Raw genomic sequence first — 22,463 nt, 5'->3', positions numbered from 1 at the left:
GAGATCACGTTGACACGTTCTTTATATATATATATATATATATAATCATTTATTCATTAAAATTTTAACAAAACATCATTTTAAATTTTAATGATACCATTTTAAAATTAAAATATATAATAAAATATTCATTTTAATGGTAATTGATGAGACAGAAGCTTTAATTTTGTCATTTCTATTATATATATATCTGAAATATATATATATATATATATCTCTGAAAGCTAAAATGCATCATTTATTATTACTATGTTTCAATTGAGCTACTTTAGCCATCATGTCATTATCATTGTAGGGATAAGGGCCCAAAATTATATATTGGACCATGGGCCTTATCTGAGGACGGGAGAATGTCCGAGGGAGTACAGATAATTATGAGGGGTTTCCATTTTAAAGTCTCATAAGTAATGAATGAATGGGGGGTGGTCCGAGGAGAAATTCCTCCTCGGATATGATGAGTGCAGTTCAAATTTGTGTTCCAATGATCAAGGTGACCTTTTAGGATAATCCAGCGATAAGAACGTGCATTGTACACGTATAAAGATGATGGGAACTCAGAAATATCTAAGGAAAAGCTGTTATCATCGTATTAAAGGTACTACAGCTACTTTTCTGACCGCATTTATGTGGAGAAGACCCTGAACAGTGCTTCCTTGGCTACCACAACTCACAGAGAGCCAGAAAAGGGTGTCTGATGGGATGGGCACTTGAGTAGTGGCTTGGATGATTGACAAGTGGAGGGTCAAGATCACCGAGAAGGAAATATATAATGTAAGAGACCCCAAAAGGAAGGGGGATCGAAAAAAATACGAAAAGAACACTATAGCAATCACAGTTGCACTAGTAATCGGTTCTATCAATTTATACAAAGATTTGTCTCCTCAGACAGTGAATTTATTCAGTATTATGTGCTTTGTTCTTATTTGATTGCCTTTTGCGTCCATACTAGCTGTTGTTAAATTCACTAGGGCCTAGTTCTGTGACCCACTCTCTACAAATTCATTGTACTGTTCATTGTACTGGTCTCATTAGGCCAAGATCCATACCTCTTAGGCTTGGGCTACAAATTGAGTCTCCATAATTGGCGCTGTCTGTGGAAAGAACTTGTGTAATAGTGAGTGCAATGGTTAACTATGGTAGGATTAGGTCCACACGAAGCAGAATCTTTGGGATCTAAGCATGACGAACATTTTGTCAACCTTGAACGGAGAGGTGATCGTGAAGGAAGCGTACATACCACACATACTGACAGGAATCAACGTCGAGGAGGAAGCCATATCTCCCATGCAAAGAGTAAGAAAGTCATGCAACTAGAGATTGACCAGTTGAAGAGAGAGTTGTGCCATGCACGGCGAAGGCGAACCCTCTCTAAGGAAGATGTAGCTTCAATCAGAGAATGGCTGTCCATTCCAAAGATGTATCTTTGATGTGCAAGGTTTTCCCAACCAGTATGGGACCCGTTGTGATGAGGTGGTTCGATAGCCTGAGTGCAGATTTCTAAGTTCTTTTAAAGAACTCACCCAGGCATTTGGCTCCTGGTTCGTCACCTGTAGTAGGGTCTCTCGGCCCTTGGCTTCCCTGCTGCCTTTAAGCATACGAGAGGGAGAAACCTGAAAACATACTCTGATACTGGGAGATATTCAACGAGTTAGATGGTAACTTTGACGATGTGGCCATCAGTACTTTCAAGCTTGGTCTCCCAGCCGAGCACGGCTTAAGGAAGTCTTTGACTGGCAAACCTGTCACCAATGTGCGCTAACTTATGGACCAAATAGACAAGTATAAAAGGGTTGAGGAAGATCAGTAGCAGGGGAAAGGAAAGGAGAAGGTTATCCCTCAGGAAATGAGGGATTTCAGGTCGAACTGATACAATAACAACCAGCCACCTAGAGATTTTGTTGGACAATCAGGATTTGCCAACCCTCAGGCCGTCAATGCTGTGTTCCGAGAGCTAGTGCATCAAGTTCTAGAGAAGATTAGGAATGAGTCATTCTTTAAATGGCCAAATAAAATGGTGGGAAACCCCATAAGACGCAACCACAACCTCTATTACCAGTACCAACAAGACCATGGACACACCATAGAAGATTGTAGAAGTCTGTGGGACCACCTGGACCAGCTCGTCCGTGAAGGAAAGTTAAAGCAACTCTTGCACAACTCTAGTGGTCAGGGAGGCCAGACAAACTTAGAATCCCGAAGAGATGATTCTTTAAGACCTCCCTTGGGAATAATAAATGTCATCTTCACTGCTTTAGGGAGAACTAGGTCTTGCCCTTCCAGGGTGATGTCTGTGGCTCAGTTTCCCACCGAGGACGGTAATCTAGAGCCAAAGAAGGCTAGACCAGAAATCCAACCGATTTTGGACTTCTCGGAAGAGGATAAAATCGGAACCATCTAACCCCACGATGATGCTTTGGTGATTACACTCAAAATTGGGGGATATGATGTGAAGAGGGTGATGGTGGACCAAGGCAACAGTGCCAAGATAATGTACCCCGACCTGTATAAGGGGCTGAATTTGAAACTCGAGGACTTAACACTTTACAGCTCGCCCCTAGTGAGTTTTGATGGGAAGGTCGTTCTCCCGAAGGGCTAAATTAGACTACCTGTATGGACTAGTTCAGAAGTAGTGGAGGTAGACTTTATCGTGGTGGATGCTTATTCACCCTACACAGCCATTATGGCTAGGCATTGGCTTCATACCCTAGGAGTCGTTTCTTCTACTCTACACCAAAGGGTGAAATACCTATCCGAGGGCCAAGTTAAGGAGATCTTGGGAAATCAATCTGTGGCTAGGAAATGCCTAATGGCTGCCATCTGGCATCAGCCCGAGGTCAAGTCCTCAACCTATGCCGAAAGGGGCTTATAGCAATTAAAAGCTCTGGCATTGCCGGTCGATAGGTTGGCCGAGAAGGTGAAATGTGAGAATTTGGTAAAGGTTATTATTAGTGACAATCTAGAGAAATTCTTTTAGATTGGGGCTTAACTACCTCCTCCAAAGAATGAAGAGCTGGTAAAGTTTTCTAGAAAAAATGTTGATATTTTCACATGGAGTGCTTACGAAGACCTGGGGGTGGACTTGAACTTCATCTGTCATCATTTAAATGTTAATCCATCTGCCATCCCCAAGAGGCAACCTCCTCGGTGCTCGTCCAGGGAACATTCTGATGTTGCTCGAGATGAGATAGAGAAACTAAAACAGGCGGGGGCTATCAAGGAGGTATTTTACCCTGAGTGGTTAGCCAATACTGTGGTGGTGAAGAAGAAGAGTAGGAAATGGCGAGAGTGCATGGACTTCACAGATCTGAATAGGGCTTGCCCAAAGGATCCTTTCTCTATGCCTAAGATAGACCAGCAGGTGGATGCAATCGTAGGCCATCCTCGGATGAATTTCCTATACGCCTTTCAGGGACACCACCAAATACCACTAGCCTTGAATGATCAGGAGAAGATAGCTTTCGTCACTCCCACAGGAAACTACCACTACAAAGTGATGCCCTTCGGTTTGAAGAATGCGAGGTCTACCTATCAAAAGATGATGACTAGGATGTTTGAACCACAGTTGGGCAAGAGCATTGAGGTCTATATAGACAACATGGTGGTAAAAAGCAAGGCAGTGTCCGAACACTTAAGAGACCTCAGGAACATATTTAAAATTATGAGGAAACACAAGTTGTGCCTCAACGCTTCCAAATGTTCCTTTAGTGTGGGATCAGGCAAATTTCTAGGCCACATGGAAACTCATAGGGGAATTGAAGTTAACCCTGACCAAATTAAAGCAATCAATAGTTTACAACCACCTTGGAATCCCAAGGAAGTCCAGAAACTAACCAGAATGACTACTGCCCTAAATCGATTTATCTCTCGGTCAACAAATAGGTGCCGACCCTTCTTCCTACTGATGAGTAAATGGAAGGGGTTTGAGTGGACCGAGGAGTGTGCATTGGCCTTCCAACAGCTTAAGGATTATCTCTCTTAGCCTCCTATCATGTCTAGCCAGAGGTTGACGAAGTCTTGTTCGCTTATATTGCTGTGACCCCTCATGCTGTGAGTTTGGTCCTGATATGAGTTAATGGTAGCACAAAAAGGCCAGTTTATTATATAAGCAGGTCACTACATGAGGCCAAGATCCACTATCTGCCACTAAAAAAGGCCATTCTGGCAGTGGTACACGCCACACGCAAACTCCCCCATTACTTTTAAGCACACATAATTATTGTCCTAACCCAACTTCCACTCAAAAATCTGCTCTGGAGCGCTGATTACACGGAGAAGATTGCTAAATGGGCCACGGTCTTAGGGGCTTTCAACATTAAATACATGCCTCGCACTTCTGTCAAGGGTCAAGTCCTTGTGGATCTGGTAGCCGAGTTTGCTGAATCCCTGTTAGAAGAAGTAACGGAAACACAACACATGGATGAAAAATCGGTTGACATGATCTCCTAGTAGGGCCCCCTATCCTGGAAAGTGTATGTTGATGGTGCAGCGAATCAGAAGGGTTCCGGAGTAGGGTTAGTACTAATTTCCCCCGAAGGGATCACCATCGAGAAATCATTGAGATTGAGATTCTGGGCCACCAATAACGAAGCTGAATAGGAGGCACTGCTGATGGGAATGGGCATGGTGCAAAAATTGGGCAGAAAGGCCATAGATATGTTTTCGGACTTCAAATTGGTCATCGGACAAGTCAAAGGAGAATTTGAAGCGAGGGATGAAAGAATATAGGGATACTTTGTATCATGTTAGACATCTACAATTAGAATTCGAATCTTTCAAATTGTTGCACATCCTTATGAGTGAAAACACACATGCCAATTCCTTAGCCACACTCGCAACCTCCTCGACGCATAGCTTACCTCAGATCATCCTTATAGAAGACCTTTGCAAACCCACAAAAATTAACAGAGAGGTGGTTCATGTTCACCAAGTTAGGGTGAGATCTAGCTGGATGGACCCCATTGTACTGTTCTTAAAAGAGGACACTCTACCCGAGGGGAAATTAAAAGTAAACCAAGTACGTAGAAAGGCTCCTCAATTCTAGCTGTCTGAGGACCAAAAGTTATACAAACGCTCATTTTCTAGGCTATACCTGCTATGCATACACCTCGAGCCAATAGAGTTACTTCTTGAGGAGTTAAATGAGGGGATTAGTGGAAGCCATACTGGAGGCAGATCCTTGGCGCACAGAGTCATCAATCAAGGCTATTGGTGGTCAAATATGCAAAGGGAAGTACAAGAATATGTAAAGAAGTGTGACCAGTGCCAAAGATTCACACCAAACATACACCAACTTGGGGGAGTCCTTAATCCACTGTCCAACCCATAACCATTCACTCAATGAGGCTTAGACATTGTGAGCCTTTTCCCCAAGGTAGTAGAAAACAAGAGATACCTACTGGTCGCCATGGATTACTTTACTAAGTAAGTTGAAGCTGAGCCTTTGGCAAACATCAGAGATGTGGATGCCAAGAAGTTTGTATAGAAGAACATTGTCACACGATTCGGAATCCCTCGTACCTTCATCTCGAACAACAGCCTCCAGTTTGACAGCAAATCTTTCAAGAGATACTGTTGTGACTTGAGAATTAAGAACAGATACTCTACCCCAGCTTATCCCTAAGGAAATGGACAAATCGAGACTATTAACAAGGTCATAGTGAATGGACTTAAGAAGAGGTTGGATGATGTGAAAGGAAAATGGGTGGAAGAGTTGCCACACGTCCTCTAGACATACCAAACCACGCCTCGCAGATCCACCAAGGAAACCCCCTTTTCGATGACTTATGGAGCTGAAGTTGTTTTCCCTCTAGAGACTGGCTTCCCGATGCTGAGAACAAGTTCTTTCAATCCGAGCAATAACAACGGACGACTAAAGAAGGGCTTAGACTTGATTGAAGAGAGAAGAAAAAATGCAATGGTCCAACTAGCATACTACCAACACAAGCTCAAGCAGGGTTACAACGCCAATGTGAAGCTGAGACCATTAGTACCTGGCGATTTGGTGTTGAGAAAAGTTCTGGGTACTACAAAGAACTCAGCATGGGGAAAGTTAGGACCCAACTGGGAAGGGCCATATCGCATCACTGCAATGGCTAGTATAGGAGAATACTTTCTTGAAGACCTGGATGAACATGTAATACCATGCCCGTGGAATGTAAACAACCTAAAAATGTATTATTATTAATGAAAGTTTCCTTTTTCAAATGTGTCCATTTGTTGTATAAAGGCATTGCATTTCCTATTTTCCTTTCTTTATAAGTGTTTAAACTAAACCATAGTCATGCTTGAAGTCTTCGGACTAGATGCTATGGGAAAATTAACGCACTATGACATCTCTTATAAGTGTTAAATAGATCCTAAGTTATGTCAGTTCTCTCAGACCACATACTTGGATGAAATTAATACTCAATGACATCTTTTATAAGTGTTTAAATTGAACCACAGTTATGCCTGAAGTCCTCGGACCATATGCTATGGGAAAATTAACACACTATGACATCTCTTATAAGTGTTAACAGATCCTAAGTTATGTCAGGTCTCTCAGATCACATACTTGGGTGAAATTAACACTCAATGACACCTTTTATAAGTGTTTAAACTGAACCATAGTCATGCCTGAGGTCATCGAACCAGATGCTTTGGAAAATTTAACACACTATAACATCTCTCCATTTTTTCTAGAATGATAAAACAAAACCTGAACTACGTTAGGCTCCTTAGACTGCATACTCTAGTAGAATTAACAATGTGTTATCTATGTGTTTCTCATTAAGTGTCAAGACAAATAGCCAATTCCTCAGATTCGGCCATTATCACTAGTCGTTACTAGATTCAGCCATTATTACAAAAAGAGTAATTCACAGTACAAATGTGGGGTGAATCTCTTCATCGTTGGGACTTAGTTAAATTATTTGCACTGGCAGGATACTTTTGTTAGTTTTTATTAAAGCTAAATTGGCAGTAACTTAAGTTCATGTGCAATAACAGTAAACTTGAAAACATATAAGGCAAAAACACAAGAGATAGAAAGAAAAGTCCATTCATTAATCAAATGGGTGGAATACATTGTATTTTGTGACAAAATGTCACTACAAAAAAAGAATATATTACAAGAAAGTCCTAAGCTTTAAGCCTTGGTCTCGAGGGCAAGAGTGTTTTCCTTCTGGCTCGTCTGAGAGACAACACCATCCTTAGCTTCAGGATTAGCTTCTTTATCTTAGAGCTCTGCTTCTTTTGTCTTAGTGTCACCTTCCTTGGCCTTAATAGTGTCTTTGGCTCTTGCTGAGGGCTTTTTCTCCCCGCCCTTGCTCTTGTCCTTGACCCCCTTAGCTCCCTAGCCATGATCACCAACTTGACTGGATCCCATCAAAGCCTTAGAAGGAGGGAGAGCAGCCTAAATGGTCAGAGGTTGCTCTGAGGTCTCTGGAGCAGGGTTAGCAGAAGAAGGGATGGCATCTGGGACCTCACGAATGTCCAAATGATAGTACATGCTCCAAAGCTGCCTCTACACTGAGTCTGCGAGGACGCTTGCAATGTCAAGGGCCCTATCCCATGATACGTTACAATAGTCCCTACACACTTCAAAAGAATTCTCAGTAAGCCTCACTTGCGTCTCCTCCATGCTGAGTTGGTAACATGCCTGCTTCTCAGCCTCAAGTGCCTCCTTGGCCAGTTGGGCTGCCTCCCTAGCCTTCTTCAGTTCGGCCTTGAGGTCCAAAACTTGCTATTTTTGGGTGGCCAGGCCAAGTTTCGTCATGTAGAACTTCTTACGCTGATCCTCGGCTTGAGTCTCAGCACTTTTTAAGCCAACCACAACATTCAGACATTCTCTCTCTGAGACAGTGAACTTGTTGGTTAACTCAGCGTGCTCCTCTTTAAGTGCCCCTAAGATCTTCTTGGTCTCGACATGGAAGTGGGCCTCTACTCTGGCTTGATTGCTCTTGTCCCTGATCCACTCTTTGGCCACAAAGACCTGTTGGGTAACCTGCATAAGAATAATAGGAGAATTCCACATGAGAAGAAGGAAAAATAAATAAATAAAGACTGTTAGGCCACTTACCATAGCAAGGTCTCTCTTTAAGGACAGGAAGAGGTTAGGTTGCTTGAAGCATCTATAAGCATCCATATCCCTCGGCAGAAGGAGCAGCTGCTCAAGGGCTTCAGCAGCATAATCCGAGTGCCCCCCTTGGAAGTTTCGGACTGAGGCATCCTAAGGGATGGGGGCGCCATCCACCTCTAATCTGGGGGACCACATTCGTGGTGGTTAGTGTACATTAACGCCTTAGGAATCCTCCCTACTCTTCACGGAGGAAGCCCATTTGTCTTTCGCGTGCCTGACTACTTTGCCCCCTTTTGAGGAACCACCTCACCCTCCTCTACGTCGTGCACCTCTGGCACTTTCCTCTTCTTCTTTAGATCAGGATAGGGAAGCAACCCTGCCGAGGTCACAGGGACAGGAGGGGGAGGTGGAAGATTAGCTAGGACTTGGGGCTTGTTGGTCTCTTTTGACGTTGACACTTTATTCCTCGCAGCCATAAGTTCCCGTAGACTTTTGTTTCCTTTGTTTAAAGCCATCCCGTCTTTCTCTTCTTCGAAAGTGTCGTTTAGATGGGCAATTACAAGGACTGGAACGTGGACACTAGATTGCCTGTCAGGTTCGTCCTCGGCGTCCGATACGAGAATGACTTGCACTCCCTAAGTCTCCTCCCCCTTGAAACAAAATTTGTAAATTTCCTCTTCAAGTGAGGAATTTGAAGAGGCAATCTCTTCTCCTCCCACTGCTGCTTCAGACGGAACCTGCTGAAATGGTTGCACTACCAGCGAAAGGTTCTATTGATATGAGTGCACGACTAGCAGAAGATTATATCGAGATAGAAAGCCAGGCTGTGACACGTCAATTCGGGCCAATCTAAGATCACCTGCCTTTATGGCGTGACCTATCTCCTGGTATGTTTCTGAGATAGGCTAAAAGTCCAGAATCAGGTGGACAGCTCGCAGCTATCTATCCTCACTCAAGAAGATTTTTCGATCTCAGCAAATAATTGAGTGCGGCAATGTTGGTCAGATTGAGCCAAGGAGCTACTTGTCTCTTATCTACATAAATAGCCAAGAAGCAGGGCATGGTTAGAAAATTAAAATCAACATTAAAAGAAAGTGAAACGGGAGGAACTAAACATGGTCATAGCTAAAAAGTGTAAATCTCTTACTAAGGATCCTAACTCTAAGGTACCTCACCTAGCTCTCCCTCTCGGACGAGGTAATGGAGGCCATCATGCCACGCTCCTGAAGCTATATGGTAATCATCTTTGATACCCTTGTTGGATTTGGGTAGACACAACACTAATCTGACAATGTTAGATCAGGATTTGAGGTAATATCCTACGTTTTTCTGGGAGTGGCACTCGTACATGTGGACCACGTCGTGCCAGGTGAGCCGCAGACTCAGGTGCTCGTTGAGAGCATCAGCGCTACCCAAAACCCTGAATAGGTACTGATGAGGGCATAACCTATGGTTAAGGAGGTAATCTCGTGTTATCCTACCCATGGGGAGAGTCATTCTCCCTTCTATGAAAGCTATCATGGGGATGATGACTTCCCCTTCTTCCTTATGAGTCACTACTTGTTCCGGAGAACAATACCGTAAGCCAACTTCCTGGGGTATATGGTACATATCTTTAAAGGCTTCTATTTTGGCCGAGGTGTCTACTAGGCTTGCAAACCTACCCATATGGACAACCTAAGGAGAAGCGACTGGAATTTGCAAGTGAGAACGTAAGAATTGGAAGGCCGAGAAAGTTGGCTGAGGAGAAAAAGAAGTTTTGAAGAGATAGGTACTTACAAGAGTAAATGAATGTGTTAAATCCTAAACCTTTAAGAAAGCCTTAGGGAAATTTATGAAGGAAAGGAGTTACGGAAGCTCAGGAGCATAGGGAGTTTAGTGAGTTGGAATGCTTGAAATCTCTGAAGAACTTGAAAATTTGTAAAGTAAAGGGGAGAATGATCTCCCTCGAGGCTTTTTATAGGGGTGAAAATGAATGGAAGTTATCTTGCTTAAAATTCCAAGAGAAAGGTCAGCCGTTCGATCTACGCCTCACTGTTAGATCTAGGGAACAAGCAGCCACTCGGAGTAATTAATGGCGCCTCATGGATTTTGAAGTGTCAATAGCAATCATGGGACATGTAAAACGAGGATTTCACACATGCAAACCAGAGGAATAAATGGTTTGTCACTTAAAAATCAAAACTCCATTTTTTCTCCTCTGATGAGAGGGAAAAACAGGAGTTTTGAAGGGCTATTGTAGGGATAAGGCCCCAAAAATTATATATTGAGCCATGGGCCTTATCCGAGGATGGGGGAATGTCCAAGGGGGTACAGATAATTATGAGAGGTTCCCATTTTAAAGTCTCATAAGTAATGAATGAATGGGCGGTGGTCTGAGGAGGAGTCCTCCTCGGATATGATGAGTGCAGTTCAAATCTGTGTTCCAACGATCAAGGTGACCTTCCAGGATGATCCAATAATAAGAACGTGCATCGTACATGTATAAGGATGATGGGAACTCAGAAATATCTAAAGGAAAAGCTACTACCACCGCATTAAATGTACTACAGCTACTTTTCTAGCCGCATTTATGTAGAGAAGACCCCTAAACAGTGCTTCCTTGGCTACTACGACTCACAGAGAGCCAGAAGGAGTGTCTGATGGGACGGGCACTCAAGTAGTAGTTTGGACGATTGACAGGTGGAAGGCCAAGATCACTGAGAAGGAAATATATAATGTAAGAGACCCAAAAGGAAGGGAGATCGGAAAAAATAGGAAAAGAACACTATAGCAATCATAGTTGCACTGGTAATCGGTTCTATCAATTTATACAAAGATTTGTCTTCTCGGACAGTGAATTTATTCAGTCTTATGTGCTCTGTTCTTATTTGATTGCCTTTTGCGTCCATACTAGCCGTTGTTAAATTCACTAGGGCCTAGTTCTTTGATCCACTCTCTACAAATTCATTGTACTAGGCTCATTGGGTCAAGATCCATACCTCTTGGGCTGGGGCTGCAAAACGAGTCCCCACAATCATTTTTCTTTTCAATTTTTTCTATAATTTTTTTTAACATTTACTCATTTAAGGTGATTAAAAACTCAATTATTTAACAATCAAAATATCATCTCTCTCTTATTTTGAACTATTTGTCTTATTATTAATTTCCCAACTTATTATTACACTTTCTTTCTGTTAGGGTTTATGCCCTAAAATTCAATTTATTGGCATGTTATAAATAATAAAATTGTTTAATTATATGAGACTATTTATATGGACATTATCATATAGCCCTTGACATGCATAATGCATTGTATGTGGTTTATGTGATTTAATTACAGAAGATATAAATCATAAGTTCCTTGCAAACTAAAAAACGTAGTTCGTAGTTAGTGATGAAACTAGTTGTTTTATCTGCGAAGAACATAACATGTAAACTATGATGATTTGTCTTAATCATGTAAGTGGAGACTTCTAGTTGATATATTGGTGTATCTTAATTGTGTAAGGCACACTAAACTAGACCACTGTGAGATTAATTAGTCAATTAGCAATTGTCACATGAATAATAAATCTCATGACTTCTATTTTCATAAACTCTCAATCCGGAGAGGATTGTGAACCTGATCATGAAATATAGATTATTTTGATATATCAGGAGTGAGATCTAATTTAACGATCAAAATCTCAGCATGTTGGATAACCGCAAGTAGTGTTAAGGATAGAGAATACATATTCTCAAGATAGAATCCATAACCTCTTTCTATAGAGACACAAAATACCCCATTGAGATAAGTTTAATGGAAACTGGTGATTTAAGGTGCTTGGCCCAGCCACTTTAGTTAAAAGTTACTAAATTCTATATTTAAAGAAATTTAGATTTCATAAAATATATGAATAACTAAAAGATTAATCTAGGAACTCAAGGAATAAAAATTGTGGTTTACAAAGTGACAATTTATATGATTTTGTTCGCTATGGATGTTTCATGAAGGGGTTAAATGATATTATATTAGAATCTTGAGATATAATTTATTAATAAGGCCTAGAGTGCAATTATATTTCCATAGTATTACTTATTATATAATTAATGGTTACTTTGGACTTGTCAAGAGTTGATGAAAGCTCAAAGCCCATTAGAGCTGGAGCCTTATTTCTCCTTTGGTCTCATCTCAAGCCACACCCTAAAGCCCAATTGGGCTAGCCTCAAAGGCTAACCCAATTAGATAATCAGTTGTTTATTTAATAAGAGTTATTAAATAAAATAACTGCTTAGGCAGTTAAAACGTAGATACAATTAAAAGAAAAGAAAATAGTTTTCTCTTTGATCTCTCTCAAACATAGTTTTAAACAAAAGAAAAAAATATGTATTTAAGAACTTATTGAGATACCACACATCTTAGGCACTATGTTAAATTGGGATAAAGATTGAATGTACTCTCAGGATACTATCTACTTGTTTTTTATTTTTACTACATCAAGGTACGCTTTCTATTCTTTGTTCTAAAAATTCAAAGTTGTATGTTATCTCTCATGAACAAAGTAGATCATTGTGTTGCTTCTGCTACTTGTTTTCTATTAGATGCAAAACTACATTTTCCAACACTTTCTCCAACCTTTCTCCTTTTCTTTGATCTTTTTGTCTCTCCGCTACTATAATACCCCAATTTTTATTACTATCATCATCATCATCATCATCATCATCATCATCATTATTATACGGTTGAGGTGCTACGTGTGTGCATTGTAAGATGGGAATAGACGATTTTGTGATGCTACAAAATATGTAAGAATTCTAAAGTTCTAGTGCATGCGATTTTGTGCAGCAATTTAAAATAAAAAGAAAGTTGTAACGTAGAGGGCTTCTTTATGGTTTATGCATATAAAACCTTTAGTTTTCATTCTTTTTAGTTAAGGAAAAGAAAAGAGAATAAAACTTATTTGAATAAAAAGTTTAAGAGTTATTGGAATCCCTTGGAGTTCCAGCTTATCTAAACAAGTCAATAGTTAATAAACCTTAAATTTAGGTTAATTGGAAATAATAAAGTCTTGGAAGAATATTTAAGTTGTTGGGTCTCTTCTTTATACGAGTGAATAAAAAGAGATAGTTAGAGAAAGAGAAAGACATTGGATGATCCACCTTAGTTTTTTTTTTTTTTGTAGGACAATAAGGAAGAAAATGATTTTAGTTAGTAGGTTTCAAAGGATAAAATTTCACTAATTAAAACATTCTATTGTTTAGATCTTACAGAAGATTAAAGTGTTCGGCTGCAATAAGATATATTAGCAAGAGAGGTAAATGATTATGCATAATATGCACAAGTTTTGTTCATTAGGTTCTTAGAAGTCAAAGTTTTTAAAAGTTATGTTTTTAAGCTTGCATTTTCTAAAGTTTATCAAAAGCATTTTTTTTATTATTGAAAGAGAAACTTTGACTTTTAAATATTGTTTTGACCATCTACATCTTATTTAAAAGATGATTTCTAAACTAAATTTTTTTTTTAAAAAAATTGAGTTTCAATATAAGTTTTCTAAAAAGGTTTTTATTCTTTAAATTTGTTTAGAAACAAGTGATTTCAAATTCATATTCTTATTTTCCAGATGGTATTTAAAACGTTTCTTATAGAAAATCAAGTTTATAAACTTACTCAAGAATTTGTAGAATATTTTTATGAACTCTTTAATTGTTGTGCATTCCCTAAGAGAATCAAGCATCCTTTGATTTATGTTTAATTTGTGATCTTCAATATGCCTTAGTATTTGGAATGATTGTAACACCCCAAAATTTTGACACTAATTTAATTATTATACATAAATTATAGGGAGGCCTATAATTAAATGGATTAAATTGATTTTGGCCTATGATATTAAAAATAAGATAAATACTATAAAATATGAAGCCCAAGTGAGGTGGCATAAGTAAATATATGGGCCTTGAAAACCTTAGCCTTTTTCCTCTTAAGTTACACGTGTATTTACTGATGGTGCCTCCTTTTGCTTCAGCCAACTATTGAACTTTGCCTTTTCTTCACTATGGCGTTGAGTTGGAGTTGGAGTCTACAGGTATGATTTTCTCATGCTCTAGATTTAAGAAGTTTGAATAGTCAATAACTAGCAATTGTTATAACCTAGAGTATCATTTTACTAATAAAAAAGGGCTCCTATAAGTTTATTTTATTAGATAAGGATGGTCAATATGTCAGGAAAGCCAGAGACTTTGAAATTGAACCAAATAGGGTAATAGGCTGGGACTTTGTCACCATGCTAAAGGGAAAAGAGTGCTTGTGATTAATATGCATTCACACACATAGCCTCAATTGTTGACCGATTGACCATCACCTTTATCATTGTCTAAAACTAGTCCAACGGCATTATGGGACAATAGGCAACTAGATCGGTAGTAAGGCTAGTACATGGCGTCCCATATTTGATTGATTATATATAATAAGATTTTTGCTATGAAGATTTAAAGATTTTAAATCCTTTTGTCAAAAAGCAGTCACAGCATCCAAAAATACTTGGTTTGCTAGCTTTGACAGTACTTGCCATGTTAATTAAGTCCACCAAGTCATACCTATATTTATTTCCAGCATCAATTAGAAGTCTTAAGGCTTTGATCACCTTCTGTGTAGAATATCATAAATGTGCCTGAGGCAAAGGAGAGCTGGTATTTGATGGATCCCAATCTAGGAATTTACAATGGAAAATCTAATTAGGCAGCAATATCTTTAAGTCCAAAGACTTGATCAAAGCTGAAAGTGAATTGAATAGTTAGGTGAATAAATGGAGAATTTTGGATATATCAATATTGTCTAGGATAAAATCGTTTAAGTGTGAAAATAGATTTTTAAGTGGGAAATTGTATATTGATGAACGTATTTTCGGTGTTGCTAGGTTCTAATTCTACAGATTTGTTGTGACTCAAGGGTGGTTAATTTCTTTATTTTGCAACTAAGAAGTAAGTGGTGTTTACTAATTTTGGGGGTTTTCCCAAATAGTATTGATTATTAAATTATTTCATATCAAAGAAATATGTTAATATTATATATATAAATTGATATTTTATGAATGCTTTATATGCACATCGACTATTCGTTTTATGAAAAACTTGTAGGACAACCTAAACTTATTTAAACTTGTATGTGTAAATATACCTTTATATTGTTGAGAATTATGAGTGGATTATTTTTGTAAGTATATTGAATATGTTTTGAAAACTTATGGCAAGTCGTGATTAGAAGCTCAGTATGGTATTTAGTCCTTAGCAAGGGACAATCATACTGCAGCTAGTCCTTAGCAAGGGATGGTCCTAGAAAAGGGGATGGTGCACATTTGATTAGCTCCTTAGCAAGGGAGTATACTATTGAGGATCTAAAAAGGAAGCTCCTTAGTAAGGGAGTGCACCTTTAGGTTCCAAAGGAACCATCCTTAAGAAAAGTGATGAAAATGAGGTTCTAGTCCTAAAAGGGGACAACACAACCTTGTCAACAGGGCGTAAACGTTAACCACGAGAAAAGCCTAGGAAATTGTTTATATGATGGTATTGATATATATATTATGATGGCTCACAATATAAAAATATTTTCTTTTTATATATGAAATATTTGATGATAAAATATTGATGAGTTACAATTTATGAAATTTGTTGTAAGAATTATTTATTTGAAAGGTTTGTTCCCACACCCCATTGTTAGTGAATTCCACTTATTGAGTTATCTCACCCCCCCCCCCCCTTTATTTTCCCCTTACAGATACATTAGAGGGATTATTGGAGTAGAGATTCTTAGGAGACAGTAGTTACGAACTATCTTGTGGAATTAAGGATTTTATTATTATTTTTATAGCATTAAACATTGTATTGGAGAATTATTTTGAGGATGTTTTGTCTCTGGTGGATTAGAGCTTTGACATTTGTGATGAGATTTTAGGTTGCTGTTTTCTTTTATTTAATATTTTTATGGATTGTTCAGATTAAATAGACTTTTATTACTTATGATTTTGGGGTGTTATAATGATGGTTACTATTAAGTAAATTATTCTAATTTTGTATAAACTTTGCTTTTGTAATACATAACTCATTAAATGTTTTTAAAATTGATCAGATATATGTGTAAACCAGCTCATAGGGTTGTATGTTAGACTAGGTGTTGAACCCTCACCAACAAAAGTTATATGTTAGTATCCGCTCATGGAATTAAATGTAAGAATATATGATATATGTGTGTATATGACACTCTGCTCTGATCAATTATCTATGTGTGTCTTCGAATGATTTTGACATTTAATTACATATGTGTTAAGTGGCTTCATTATATGTTTTGGAAAACTATGTTTGGTATCATTAGTGAATTTGTGAATTCAAAATACTCGTGCTTTGCTTGACTCTATTTTGATGTATATTGTATATAATTACTTACAAGATGTGTGGCTCACCACTCACCCCATCAATATCAATCTTTATATTAAAGTTTAGTTTTTGTAAGATGCAAGGTAGAGCTTGGGAGCTTTTAGACAACTTCAATAATGCTTGAACCTTATAGGATTTTAGTTTTCTTTATTTTGCTTCAAATTTTTAAGTATTTGGAGATTAATTCTAACTTGTGAATGCTTGGAGACTGTAAGAGGTTTATTAAGAGCATTGTTTATTTGGAGTTTTATTTAATTTTGGAATTAATTGCGTTTATTGAGATAAGAAAATCAACAGGTTAGTCACATGCATCTAAATTCATGTTCCATGGATTTGGATCGTGACAACTACTCTCTACCTTAATATTACGCTTCATCTATCTCTTTATGTTCCATGAAATTTTGAGTCATTTTCAAGACGAATCCAACCATAAAAGTGTTCAAAATTTTTAAATTTGTTAGCTATATAGGTTTCCATTTAATTAATTGGTAGGAAATTCATGTGCAAAAAAATGGAGTAGTCAATTTGATTATTCATGATGGTTGATTTTCCAAATAAATAATGAGATTTTGTAACATGCCTAAATTTAAATCCAAATTTGAAATGTTAATTCGTGAAGGTTAAGAAGATTGCTTTCTCAAAAAAAAAAAAAAAAAAAAAAAGGGTTAAGAAGATTGGATCTTAAATGACCCGATTGATGAATAAATGACAAGATTGGATTTGGGCCATGTTTTCCATACACTGATTCAAGTTTTAATATCAAATTTAAGTTACATGTTAAAAATTCACATTTGAATTTGAAAGCTATATTGAAAAGATAGTCAAGGAAAAAAAAAATGAAGGTTCTCTTTGTATGTATTATATTTTTAATAGATAAGTAGACAATTAACAAAATTTTTTTTTTGATTAAATAAACATTTAACAAATTGAAACCATTAACAGTCTTATAACTCAACCGGCTTCTTTTTATGTTTTTAATAAAGATATTCAAGATTTAAATCTCTCATCCACTTATTATTGCATACTATTTGGGAAAAAAAAAAGAGGGGGAAACGGTTCAAAATGCTGAACCGTATGTAAACATTCTTGACTTTATTGATAGAGAAACACACTGAACCGTATGCAAACATTCCAATGCTCTGACATTATTGCTAGAAAAACGGCTTTTATTGGTCCAAATTTGGATTTTGCAGTTCAATCTAAAACTGAAATAAACATTAAACAATACGACAAAATATTCTATAAAATTGGCATGGATATTGGGAGAGGTTGTACTTGGAAAATATGGCTTTAGATGTTTAGAGCAGCAAAATCAAATTATAAGATTTATGGTGAATAAATCAAATTTTCAACAACCACCGGGCCTGCTGGCCCAAGTGGTACCTAGTCATCTAAGTGACTTTCAGCTCAGGGGTTCTAGCCCCTGCATAAACACTTACCCAGCAAAAAAAAAATAAAAAATCAAATAAAAAAAAAAAATCAAATTATCAACAACAACAAGAAGTGCAGATGTTACCTCTGCCTAGAGGAGAGAGAACCAAACTCAAAATACCCTAAAGGGCTGTCGAAAATTCAAACCTACAACAGATTATAACTCTGGTTTGTTTTGAAATAATCGCCAAGGGGAATATCTTGCAACAACTTTTGTAGTCAGAGAGAAATTGATGAAGGTTTTGACTGTTCACTGTCCAATAAATTTCTTGCTTTGCTACACTCTCAAAGAATCACCAGGCATGTGACCGTACAACAAAATCTCGAGTGGAAGTCAAAGACTAGTTTGGGATTTCAACTAATAAAATAAACTCTAGCTTTCACCCAGTGTGTTGTAGGATTCCATCAACCAGGAATCTCTGATCGCTCCCCTGCCATAATCTCAATTGGGGATAAGAAGAATTGCCAGCCAAAGCCATTCAAACTCTTTTATTATTTTGGTGTGACCACAAAGATTTTAGACGCTGGAGGAAGCATGGGTTGACAGAGATTAGAGGTTCCCCTACGTATGCTCTATTGCAGGAAACTTGAAGCCACTAAAAAGCAAAGCTTAATTGTATGGTAGGATCCCTCAGAGAGTAGAACCAACAAGACAGAAATTTAAAGCAGTCCGGGCCAAATTGCTGCAGAATACGAGTGACATCAGACTTACCAGTAAAGAGGAGCAGTGCCTCAACAAGTATCTGTCAATCTTAAGAGCAGGAGTCATATCTTAAGCAGAAGTCTTGGAATAGATGGCTGAACTTTGGGGATCATAATAACTCACACTTTAACTGCTTAGTGAAAGTGAGGCAATCAAAGAACTCAATTAAATGCCTTCTAGACAGCAATGGAAAAAGAATAAAGGGTCCCTCCGAAATAAAACAAATGGTGATTGATTTCTACCAAAAGTGATTGGGTGGTTCATCCTCTGCCCTAAATGAGACTAATATGACCGGTCGGGTGGCAACATTGTTGTCTGATCTGCTTTGTAAAAATGTGAAGGGATTTTTGCAGGTGGATGCCACAGAGGAGATTTGGAAGTACGTATTCTCCTTGGCAAGTGACAAAACCCCAGGACTTTTGATGGATTTACTGCACTCTTCTTCGCAGAGGCTTGGTCTATTGTTAAACCCAATGTGATAGAAGCAGTAGCATCCTTCTTCAAATCAGCTCTCCTTGGGGAGGTAAATTCTACTATAATTACCCGGGTTCCTAAGGTCGCAACCCTCTAATGAAGCAAACTTCAGGCCTATTGCTTGCTGTAATGCGATCTAATGCATCACTGAAAAGCTGCCTTGGGAACTTGATTAGTTCAAATCAGACTGCATTTGTGACAGGCAGGAACGTATCAGAGAGATTGCCTACTCATGGGCTAGTAAAGCATTACCTAAGAAACAAAGGCAAAGCAAGATATGCAAGTAAGGTAGACTTCAAGAAAGCTTATGATTCAAAAGAATGGATGACTAGTAAAGAAGCTATTCCACAGATCAAGGAAGGCTCCCTACTAGTAAGGTATTTAGGGATACCCCTGATTCCTGGGAAGCCGAGTATGAAAGACTGCAAGCCCTTGACAGATAAGATCATAGCAAGAATAAATTCTCGGTCCAACACGAAACTATCATGTGCAGGTAGACTGCAGCTCCTCCAATCTGTCCTATATAGTATTCAAAAATTATTTGGTACAATATATTCGTACTCCTTAAGAAAGTAATTAAAACAACCGAACAATATCTTAATTTTCTGTGGGAAGAGAGGGCACGATAGGGTTGAAAAAAGTTGTGGATTAAGACAAAGTAGGTGCCATGAAGCATATCTGGAGCTTGTTTACCTATACAGGCTCTCTTTGGGTAGCATGGGTCCAAGAATGTTTGATGAAAGGAAAGTGCTTTTGCACACCAACACTGAAGTTAAGAGAAGAAACCAGAAATTTCCTGGCATCCTAAGGGGATTCTTTACCAAGGAGCTACAAGTTTGATGCAAGGGTGGATAGTAACAAGAACTGGCTATCAGATAAGTGAGTAAGGATTCAAAGCAAATTAGGCCTGGTTGAACTAAAGGACGAAGACAGAGTCATTTGGTCTGCTTCTAAATCAGGTAAATTCACCCATGCAGCCACTTGGGAGGAATTGAGACCAAGAAAGATGAAGTGATGTGGTGGAGACTGATCTGGTTCAAGCTTACACTTCTCAAACATGAACTTGGAGGATGGAAGGCAATCAAAGATAAGCTTTGACAATGGAGCTACACTGGGCAAACTGCCTGTATGTCTTATAAAGACGCATCGAAAACAGGAATCATCTGTTTTGGAATGCTCGTTCACCAAGAGAATCTGGGAAGGGATCGTGATGTTTTGCCTAATCTCCGAACCTCAGAATAATTGGGAGGAGTTGATGGATGGGGAACTGTTCATCTAAAAGGTAAGAGTTTGAGAGCCTCTGTCATCTATGGCTGCAGAGGGATGCCAGGCTTCATGCAAGTGTGATTAAATCTAAAGAGCAGATTCTCAAAAATATTAAAGTAAGGATGTGAGAGCTGGAGTGGAGTGCAAAGGAGTTGGCCGCAACTTGATTCTGAATAGAGTCTTGTCTGGCTAGTTAGCTAACTTAGAGAGTAGTTTCTGTTGCAGAAAACATGGCTACCAGTAGAACTGGCGCACCCTGATTTTGAAGATTTAAGAAATCCAGTAAGAACCCCTTGTTCATTGATGTAAAAGTTTCAATCAATAAAACTTCACCTATTTATCCAAAAAATAAAACTAATAGAATAAATTGAACAATAGCTAACTAATTAATGTTGTTTCAAATGCATCTTACTAGGAGATGTTTTGAAGACTAAAACTCTAAAAGATCAATTTATATCCAAGTACAAAATTAGCTTCCCTCAGAGGCTCAGAGCTCTCCTCTTAAGACAGTTGTCCAAAACTGCAGTAAGAACTGCTAGCACAATCAATCAGGGATGTAGGGCTTAACTGCTGATTACATAAAGTAACCTAAAACAGAAGAAAACCAAAAAACCTGAAGCCAACCCTTAAAAGAAGAGGAGATGTTCTCCATAATTGAGCTTAGCAATGAATTCAAGACAATTTGGGTCAGACAAACAATTTTGGCTATATTAGAAAATTCAATGCAAGCAAAGTCACGAAAATATACAGTTTATCAGTTGTAGTAAAGAAAAAGAAAAAAAAAAACTTCATATAAGTCGAAATATGAAGAAATTGGTTCATGCCTATAAGAGTAGACAAATATCCTTAAACATCAAAGGTGCAAGGTAGAGCTTGGGAGTTTTTAGGCAACATCAAACATAAAATTTTCTAGAAAACAAACAAGAAGTAAAAATATGAACAAACTCATCAATTAAGCAGAAATAAATGTTTAAGATGATGAATGTGCCAAGTCTGCTGACCAGCCAAAAATAAAACATTTGCAGTTCACCATGTTAAGTTGGGTTTATATTAACACTAACAACAAAACACCAATAAAAGTAAAATAACATTTCCTGATGTTTCCAATGAAGACATATTCGAATACCCTCTGGGGGACTTAAAATGTAACAAAACACTAACAACGAAACATTAAAGTTAGATGACTAGAAGAATACATGATTACTACTTCAACAACGACATAAAAACAAAGAACCACATAATTCGTAGAAAGCCAAAATTTTGAAGTTTACAGATTAATCTATACAAAGTTGAGACTGCAAATTGTTAAAAACGGTAGCTGAGGAAGAAAATGAACCTTCAAAAAAAAAAAAAAAATGAGATAGTTAGAGAAAGAGAAAGACATTGGATGATCCACCTTAGTTTTTTTTTTTTTTGTAGGACAATAAGGAAGAAAATGATTTTAGTTAGTAGGTTTCAAAGGATAAAATTTCACTAATTAAAACATTCTATTGTTTAGATCTTGCAGAAGATTAAAGTGTTCGGCTGCAATAAGATATATTAGCAAGAGAGGTAAATAATTATGCATAATATGCACAAGTTTTGTTCATTAGGTTCTTAGAAGTCAAAGTTTTTAAAAGTTATGTTTTTAAGCTTGTATTTTCTAAAGTTTATCAAAAGCATTTTTTTATTATTGAAAGAGAAACTTTGACTTTTAAATCTTGTTTTGACCATCTACATCTTATTTAAAAGATGATTTCTAAACTAAATTTTAAAAAAAAAAAATTGAGTTTCAATATAAGTTTTCTAAAAAGGTTCTTATTCTTTAAATTTGTTTAGAAACAAGTGATTTCAAATTCATATTCCTATTTTCCATATGGTATTTAAAACGTTTCTTATAGAAAATCAAGTTTATAAACTTACTCAAGAATTTGTAGAATATTTTTATGAACTCTTTAATCGTTGTGCATTCCCTAAGAGAATCAAGCATCCTTTGATTTATGTTTAATTTGTGATCTTCAATATGCCTTAGTATTTGGAATGATTGTAACACCCCAAAATTTTGACACCAATTTAATTATTATACATAAATTATAGGGAGGCCTATAATTAAATGGATTAAATTGATTTGGGCCTATGATATTAAAAATAAGATAAATACTA

Source organism: Quercus suber, unplaced genomic scaffold (assembly GCF_002906115.3).
Source record: "Quercus suber isolate HL8 unplaced genomic scaffold, Cork oak 2.0 scaffold_58, whole genome shotgun sequence".
Lineage (NCBI taxonomy): Eukaryota > Viridiplantae > Streptophyta > Magnoliopsida > Fagales > Fagaceae > Quercus > Quercus suber.
Note: the sequence above shows the minus strand (reverse complement) of the source record.